Raw genomic sequence first — 10,004 nt, 5'->3', positions numbered from 1 at the left:
AAAATTGCAAAAAAAAAAAAAAAATGAACAAGCTTCCACTCCAGTTACCCTCTACCAAATTTCATTCACAAGCTTCTGGTCGACCTGAGGTTTATAGCAGAAAGCACCTGCCCAAGGTAACCTGGTACCATGAAAAGAGATTAAATCCAAAACTGTGTGGTTGCCAAATGAAATTCTTAATCATGTGAGCTTGTCTTGGTTACTTAAGTTAGCAGACCAAGCAGACCTATTAATAGTAATTTGGAGTCAAGGTGGCCTTCAGCTGACAATAACATACACAGGTAACAACAACATGCAGTAAATTATCAATTAATTCATCAAAAACCCATACAATTAACTAACCTAACTATCATTGTTTAAAATGGTTATATTTATTTAAGTAGTAGTAGTAGTAGTAGTAGTAGTAGTAGTAGTAGTAGTAGTAGTAGTAACAATAGCAGCAGCAATGTAGTAGTAGTAGTAGTTAGTAACTTAATTCTCTTTCTCATTTGCCATTAGGGCACCACTGAAGTGCCTACATTTCAAGTAGTAATCAGTGGGTAGGGGATACACACATACATAGGAAATGTCTACCATTGCCTAACCCAGGCCCAAAGAAGAATTTGAACCCAGTACTTTCAGCCGTTCAAACCAGCTACTCAGTGGCTGCTTGTTTGTTCCTATTTATAGTTAGGGCAAAAGAAGCTAATGAGAGTTAAATGTCTTGTTGTTGTTGGCACTCCGTCGGTTACAATGTCGAAGGTTCCAGTTGATCCGATCAACAGAACAGCCTGCTCGTGAAATTAACGTGCAAGTGGCTGAGCACTCCACAGACGTGTGTACCCTTAACGTAGTTCTCGGGGATATTCAGCGTGACACAGTGTGACAAGGCTGACCCTTTGAATTACAGGCACAACAGAAACAGGAAGTAAGAGTGAGAGAAAGTTTTGGTGGAAGAATACAGCAGGGTTCGCCACCATTCCCTGCCGGAGCCTCGTGGAGCTTTAGGTGCTTTCACTCAATAAACACTCACAACGCCTGGTCTGGGAATCGAAACCGCGATCCTATGACTGAGTCCGCTGCCCTAACCAATGAGCCATTGCGGTTCTACGTTAAATGTCTTAGTCAACAATCAAAACACAATGGTAGAGACAAGAGATGAACTGCTGGTCATCATTTATCCCTTATATCAATCAATTTGGCCATCTGCAACACTCACACAAGGTTAGTAAATTAGAATTAAAAAACAAAACAATGCAGTAGTATATTATCATATAATAAAACAAAACAAGCCATGTTCCTTAGTCCCAGCATTTCTTTTTCATCATGCTCCAGACTGTTTACCCATACCAGTTATCATTATCATTTCATTATCTATTATTTCTTCCATGCAGCAAGTGTACAAGTATTTATGCTAACTGGCTCCTCCATAACATGCACAACACAACAAAAGAAAAGGTAGCATAAAGTTGATGTGGCACACACAAAACTTTGAGTAGACCACTAGTGTGGTTTCGTGTTAAAAGTGAAATTTGCTACAGAAATGAGGAATCTATAACTCAGAGAGGTACAGACAAGAGTGGTGCTGAGAACAGATACAATAATTAAAAAACCAAAAGACGTTCCGTTAAGGGGGTAAGTCTACCAAACATCCTTCAGGATGTGGCTAGTTACTTGAGCTGTTCAGTTTGTCATGTTCTAAGCTGTTATCTAATATGTGACAGTGTTGGCACTCCGTCGCTTACGACGTAGAGGGTTCCAGTTGATCTGATCAACGGAACAGCCAGCTAGTGAGATTAACGTGCAAGTGGCTGAGCACTCCACAGACACATGTACCCCTTAACGCAGTTCTCAGGGATATTCAGCATGACACAGTGTGACAAGGCTGACCCTTTGAATTACAGGCACAACAGAAACAGGAAGTAAGAGTGAGAGAAAGTTGAGGTGAAAGAGTACAGCAGGGTTCGCCACCATCCCCTGCCAGAGCCTCATGGAGCTTTAGGTGTTTTCGCTCAATAAACACTTACAACGCCCGGTCTGGGAATCGAAACCGCGATCCTATGACCACGAGTCCACTGCCCTAACCAGTGGGCCATTGCACCTCCACATGTGACAGTGTATCTAATAACTAAAAACAAATGTTTTTGTTTCGAGAGAAATAACTCAATCCATTCAACATTAAGCGACCATTAAATGTATTCAAGGTAAACTTCTTCATCAATAATCAATATTTACATGTATTATTCAATGGATATTGTTTCCTCACACAATAGGGCTTTTGTTAGCTAATTGTGTCCTGCTTTCAATGAAACGTCACAGACTTTTGTCTTCAATGTTTTTTTTAAATATGTCCTAAGTGATACACCAACATTTCATATCAACTGTGAACATCAAATTCATCTTTTTCAGGAAAGATGAATGGAATGAATTGAAAACAGTAAAGAGATAATTTGTTCACCTTACATATCAGAGATGTTGTCTGAACAATAGCTTCAAAGAACTGGCAGAATCTTAACTTTTAAAGTTCTTTGCTGTTTTAATTATGTAATTTCCACATTTCTATATAACAGAATGAAGAGATTGAAAATACATTTCTCTGCAAATTTAAATACTACTATAAGTTATTGAGGTAGGGTGTTCTCTCTCACAAATAATCAGCTATAAGATGAAGAATTAAGATGAGTTTTGTTTAAACTTTCATTTCTGTTCAGACTGAGAAGACAGGTGTGTTAACCAACCAACCCCTAGTAACAGTAATATCGTTGGAATGAGTAGGGTAGTATAGTAGTATAGTCAGCCAGACCACTATTCATGGAAAGATAAGAATTTAGACAGACCCAGTCAGCTAGTGCATGTCGGTTAGTCTTAAGAAGACCTATAGCACAGAAGTATTCAAATGACCAAATTACTAACTGATTCAAACTAGCATACATACACCCAATATAATAAGTTATGTATGCTGGTTAAACCTTTTACCCATCAAAGATAAAAGTGTCTTCTGAACAGTAGAGAGCATTAAAAAAATTCAATTACTCATAATAGGATCCTAACAGATAAACAATGAATGTTGTTGTTGTTGTTGGCACTCCGTCGCTTACGACGTCGAGGGTTCCAGTTGTTCCGATCAACAGAACAGCCTGCTCGTGAAATTAATGTGCAAGTGGCTGAGCATTCCACAGACATGTGTACCCTTAACATAGTTCTCGGGGCTATTCAGCGTAATACAGTGCGACTAGGCTGACCCTTTGAATTACAGGTACAACAGAAACAGGAAGTAAGAGTGAGAGAAAGTTGTGGTGGAAGAGTACAGCAGGGTTCGCCACCACCCCCTGCCGGAGCCTCGTGGAGCTTTAGGTATTTTCGCTCAATAAACACTCACAACGCCCGGTCTGGGAATCGAAGCCGCGATCCTATGACAGCGAGTCCGCTGCCCTAACCACTGGGCCATTGCGCCTCCACAAACAATGAATAAGCCACAACTATATTTCAGGCCAACATATCATTTGGTCACTGTGCTGTTTTGATGAAACTAGATAGTATTTGACTAGTGTCTTGGTTGACATTGGTGTAAAGAACAATGTGTCATACATGTGGTTGCAATAATAGTAGGAGGAGGAAAGACTGAGTGATAACAAAGGTGCTGAAATCAGGATGAAATAAAGCCACATAATCACAAACACGAAGGAAGAATCTGGAAGCTTATAGCAATAAGGGACAAAAGAAAAAGTTACTGTGGAAACAAAAGAAGAAATTGAGAGGTGTAAATGAACAGAAGATGTGATAAATGTTTCAAGCAAGAGAAAGATGTGTGTCGGAGCCAGTAGAAGAAGAAAATACATATAAATGATGCAATATTCCTCACCAATACTGCCTTTCCATTGCCTTCTATCAGAATATGTGGTGGCACTGAGAAGCTGCTGCCTGTAGGGAGCAACAACAAAACACATAACAAACACACATGCACCACCGTTGTTGTTGCACAAGTGACAATGGTAAGAAGGATAAGCAAATGTGAAAAGAGCCAATGGAAACATTGGTGTGTGGGGGGGAATACAATTAGGAGGTAGAAATTTAAAAAAAAAAAAAAAGAAAGAAACAGTTGTTGCCAGGGTATGCATTCGAACTCAAAACAGATCGACAACAGGAGCAGCAATAAATAACATGAACAAGTGTGACAATGAATGAAAAAAAAAAAAAAAGAAAGAAACAGTTGTTGCCAGGGTATGCATTCGAACTCAAAACAGATCGACAACAGGAGCAGCAATAAATAACATGAACAAGTGTGACAATGAATGGAAAAAAAAAAAAAAAGCTAAGATAGAAAATTCAGATTAAAACACAAGAAATGTTTTAAGACAACAAAAATAACAGCTTACATACTTTGTCCCCATAGTAAATATTAAGAAAATACCTCAATTCTCTATATAAAACATTGTATATGCACACTAAAAAATCAAAATATAGAAGTATGTTTAAATGGGAGAGTGTGTGTGTGCGTGTATGTGCATGAAATTTTTAAAAAATAAAACAATTATAAAAGTAAAACTAGTTGAGAGTATGTAAATAATAAAGAAAAAAGTGTCAGCAATTCTAGGAGACCTGAAATGATGTAAACTGCCACTGAGACCATTGAACAACAAATGCTTGCATGACAAAGAAAGCAACAGAATGAAATACAACATAACAACATTTACTATGACTTCTGCAATGAAGGGGGAAGACTGAAGGGTCAGAAATGCAGACAAGGCAGGGTGGAAGGAACTACGTTTGGAAACAAATCAAATTTGGGACATGATACTCATTTTCTTGCCTGTGTCTCAGCCATTACAGCCAACATGAACAACTTTTGCTAATGCTTTTAACAGACTGCTAAGCCAATGTATAACATCAGATTTCAGTATCATGTCTGCATTAGTTTCCATATAGACTTCTGGTGAAGCAATTTGGACAGGCAAAACAACAACTGAGTTGGTTAATTGCTCGGAGATGACAAATTAACTTTTCAGCTGTTGTTTGTGTTTAGATGAAAAGATTAATCATAATAAATGGTCAGCAATACAGCAATGATAGTTAACAAACACGACGACCAGGTCTCAATTCTTGGAAGATCAGAGCATTATTTCAGGACACATCTTTGTTGATTTGCAGAACGGTAGACATACTACAGAATATGGTAGTGTTGGCTGAATTTTAAAGCTTAAGGTGTGTCGATTGGAAGGCGTGTCATCAGAGCGGAGGAGGTGCATGTCGGGCCTACCTGTCAATATGAAAAACCTTTTCTAATTCACAGAGTAGTTCAAGCGACCGGTCTTGTTGTGTTTCTGTTTGTTTCATTGCATCCATTTGGCCAGCAGCTGTTGTTGTTAGCTCGAGGATGGCTGGCAGAGACAAGGCGTGCTGTACAGTTCAGTAATTCAGGGTACTTATTGACAGCATCAAATAGCATTCTCTGAAGACTTTCAATGCATTGTTTATCTGGCTGAGAAGCCGGGGACACTAGCAAATGGACAGCAAATGAAGACCTACCAAATGACATAAACAACGACACAATTAGACAAAGCAGAATCAAGCAAGAACAGGGAAACACAAGCCTTGTTCCTACCCTCTACATCCTGAAATATGGCTAGGCACAGACCTGTAGAAAAATTGGATAAGTTTCCAGAATTAAAGCTTTGAATTATTTTACAGCATGAAATTTGATTTAAGGAAATAAATACAGGAAGATCAACAAGCAGTTATGTTAACTAATGTACAACTTGCTGAAATCTTGTGCATGTATAGCGTTTATATTTTACTGAAGATACATTAAAACATATCCAATTCACAACAGACACCACCTGCTTACAATGAACATTATAAAAAGAAACTTTTACATTACACTAGCCATCACAACATGATTTTAAATGATTTATAACCTCACAACATATTACCTAACAGAAACAAAATATCCAGTTATCATATTACCACACAGCTAATACTACCAACATAAAAAAAAAAACTTTCAACAATTCCATTATCAAATACCTTGTCACTTCTGACATCGTATAACAAATACAAATCAACATTTATGTTTATTCATGTTCATCAAACAATATCACAATAACAAAGACCAATAATATTAAAACTAAAATATCACAGCAAATCACAGTCCAATACTCAGCAACTTGATCTGTAAATGGAAACAACAAATTGGACTGATTGATATTACTTGGATTTCATTTTCTTCTAGAATGGACCAGCAAAATGGGTCTTTAACTGCCTTTTCAGAAGAGAGAAAAAAGGGTAACAAACATAGATAGGGTAAATGGCACCAGAGCAAGCATCAAAATTACACCCTGACCCACAAACCAAAATTTTTAATGGCTCAATTAGAAAATGATCTTGGCCAAAATTGCATCCCCCTCAAAGTGGCACCCAGGGCATGTACCCTGCTTGTCCCACCCTAGCTATGCCCCCTGGTAACAAAACATAAAAATGATACACCACACTATCGCTGTTCTCTGTACCAAAGAAAGAAAATATGGTTCATCTATAAAAGCTCTTTGAAGAATAACTGAAAGAAAATGTAACCACTCAATTCAACAAGTGTGTGTGTGTGTGTTATAATCCGCAATTCTTAGATTTCTCATGCTATATGGAACTGAAAATATGAATATTTACACATAATTTATCAGATCTGGTACCTTTAAACTGTATGCCCTTTCTATGGCTAACAATGACGTGGAATGAACAACAATTTTTTTCAGCTAGGAAGTCAGACAAGTAGATTAACCTACACTGTACTCTAATAAAAGGATACAATTCCTGACCACAGTTATCCATTTAAATTTTTGTAGTTCAGATTGAACAGATTAACAGGATGTGTGAGTGAGAGAGAGAGCTGAAAGTAAATCCCTATTCTCATATACGCACACCTCTGTATCATAGCTCAGACTCAAGAACCTACAAATTTTACGTTATGTTGGTATTTAAACCAGCTATGTCCAGCCAAATAGTCTGTCCATTTTATGCTCAAACTGGCTAGATCCAGCCTCTCACACCTACTTTACAATGCCACTCAAAAACAATAATCAAATCAAAATATTGAAGCTACAAAATAATGCAAGGTTAATGCAAAACAATGTGAATAAATAAGCATAACATTTGACAGTAATCTGAATGCTAGGGTTAACTGTTCTTCAACAGCAGAATATCAACCAAATCTTTGTGAATATATATGTACAGATATACAACTATATAACTATATGCCTGTCTACATGTTCTTGCACAGAGCTCGCACTACATTAGAACCTGATAGAGAAGCATTCAGTTCAACTAGTTTCATTTAAAATTCCATCTTTTTTGTTAACTTTACTCCCAGTTTAACTAATATCAATAAGCAATAGTACAAACCATACTAATAATATTTTAATATACCTCAAATAGAATTGACCTTTCCACTAAGATTTGGATTAAATGGATATAAAGGGAAAATACTAGATCAAATCGATCAATTTGTTATTGAGAATTAAGCCATATTAACTAGAAGAACTAACCATGTCAGAGTAGTACACTAACCCCTGGCTCACTAACATGCTATCTCCCCACTGTCTTTACTATCACTACCACAGAAACTCTATTCCTTTGAAATGGCAAATCTTGTACCAATTCCACTTAGACAGCTTGTTCATCTTTTCTTCTTTCACTGTGTCACCCATAGTGTGTCTACCCTAACCCCATTCTAAGGATCTGCACTAATCTATTTCTAAGTCTACCTTCTCCAGGACATCATCTCTCTTGAATTCTATCACTGTCAGAACCCCACCCACCACCGGCAGACAACTTGCAACTACTTAAGAGAAACAGTCTCAGTCTCGGAGACCCAGCACCATCTCCTTTAATCAAACTGATGGAATATTTTGATAAAATAAATAAGAAGCCATGGATAGTTGATGATATAATTAACTATTGCATAAGGCTATACTTTTAATAAAATTATACACATTGCACTAGTTTCATTTTTGTCTAAACAAATCTAAAACATAACAGTAATGGTGTTTGCCTCAACCAACTTCACACTTCAAGAAAATAATTCACTACAAGCAGAAATTTGTATTAGTTAATACAGCAAATCATATTCAAAGTCACACACATGCACGTGTGTTGTGTGTGTTATATTAGAAATTTATTTACCGTTTTAAATCAGCTGTTCTGTACTAGAGTGGATGGGAAGGTATTTGTACACAGTTGGAAGAGAGATTTCTACATTTTCTTTTGCAGCTCAACGAAGTTCCATCTGCTATGCACTCAACCATGAAGCTGTAGTGAGCTCTTGTTAGCCAGTCAGGCTGTGTAAATATCCAAATGTGCAAAAAGGGTTCCCACCCACACTAGTATATAAAATTAGATGCAAAACATTAAACACACACACATATATTAGTTAAAAAGTTAACCAAAGACTACTACTACTAAAGCTATCTCTTGAAAAACAAATAGAACTTCCAGTGGCTTACATTCCTAGTTTAGTATCAAAGAGTAATTTTTTTTTTTTTTTTTTAATGAAAAGTACCAAAATATGAAACAGTACAGTTCAGCACTGAATCCTCACCTGCTGCATGCTTTCAAATATATACAGTGTTCTGGTCGGAGGAGTTTCTCGTCAGCTTTTGATATTTGCTCCTATGTGGTGCCAGCGACACTAAACTGAATGTTAAAACCAGTGCAAAGTGTGAGACGCTTATTTTCAGATTTATTTAATTCACTCAGAAATATGACTTATAGAAACAACAGGCGATGTTGTAGTCCACATATATATATATTTTGTTTGTTTTTTTTTTTGCTTTGTATGGTTTATTTTATTTTGTTCACCTTATATCTAAATAACTTTGTCCTACACTGCCTCAGTGAAAATGTCTAAGGGAAAAGAAATCTGCCGATTCCATAAACCATGTGTCAATTCTTCACGAACAAAATGTATATAAAAAGCCTGTCTCATGACACTCCATGCATAGTTATTTACTACTGACCAATTCTTTAATGCAGTCTTTGCATACAACAGTCTCACAGATGTAGAGTTGGCTACCTATAAACATAATATGTACATGGAAACATATCCATGTGTCTAATAAACATATATTTAGACCTGTTACGAAATGAGACCCTGTGGGTTTGTATTATTATGTAAATGTGTTCACAATCTTCTCAACATAGCTTACATCACTTTTAACCTCTAGGCAAATGTCGAAACAAAATGAAACTATTTCAGTTCAATCCTCATCCCAAGCCATCAAAAATCCTAGTGGCTTAAACCATGGGGCCTAATTTCACAGCGAGTCTAAATATATGTTTATGAAGCTTATCAATTTACTAAATTATCAAACATATTCATACCCACACTGTAATGGTACTCTAGTAATTAATAAATACTTATAAACAACTTGTACTTTTACTCTTATTACCATAGTTACTGATGAGTAAGATTCTCACAGTTGTAATCAGCCAAGTACAGAGGTAACAAATCAAAATACTTGTAAAATAAAGGGGGGAAAAATGAAAGCAAGAATGATCTATCAATTCAGTCTAACTTATTTGAGTGGCATTCAAACATTTGGGATGAAGCCTTGATACTAGATATTAGGGAAAGCTAAGCCAACCAGTTGGTTGAGGACCAACAAATCTAAGGAATTAGAATTATGTCTAAAAATGCATTTATTTTTTTTATATACGGTTGTGTGTATCTCATTGAAGATGTGGTTAAGATCAAATCTAATCCTTTTATTGAAGAGGCTTTATATTTATTAGTCTTTATGCTTACTTTAGAACCAATAATATTCTTAAGTTAATTAGTGTTTCCCAACTTCAGCCTCATCACAGTGGTAGTAGTAGGCAGCAAAGGATTGTGAGATTAATGTTGTAACTAATAAAAATCACCTTGATAATCCAGATGAGGGGGTCCAACAAGATCTTGAAGTGAACTAAACATGAAGGTCCAATAAGGAAATACAAATATCTTTAATAAAAAAGATGACTTCACTACAATAAATTTG

The 10,004-nt window shown here is 36.5% G+C and overlaps 1 long non-coding RNA gene across 2 annotated transcripts in view; it reads right to left on the bottom strand.

Moving 5' to 3' along the window:
* The window catches only part of LOC106871953 (uncharacterized), a 19,614-nt gene extending 9,610 nt beyond the window's left edge, over window positions 1–10,004 (bottom strand). Inside the window, exons 1-2 of one of the 2 annotated variants that reach the window (XR_001409724.2) lie at window positions 8,567–10,004; window positions 3,842–3,900 (exon numbers count right to left, since the gene is read on the bottom strand). This is a non-coding gene — a long non-coding RNA (uncharacterized LOC106871953). Of the gene's footprint in view, window positions 1–3,841; window positions 4,169–8,566 lie in introns of those variants that run through there. The other variant, XR_001409723.2, reaches the window with a different exon arrangement.

Source organism: Octopus bimaculoides, chromosome 8, assembly GCF_001194135.2.
Source record: "Octopus bimaculoides isolate UCB-OBI-ISO-001 chromosome 8, ASM119413v2, whole genome shotgun sequence".
NCBI lineage: Eukaryota > Metazoa > Mollusca > Cephalopoda > Octopoda > Octopodidae > Octopus > Octopus bimaculoides.
This window is presented reverse-complemented; position numbering and strand designations above follow the sequence as displayed.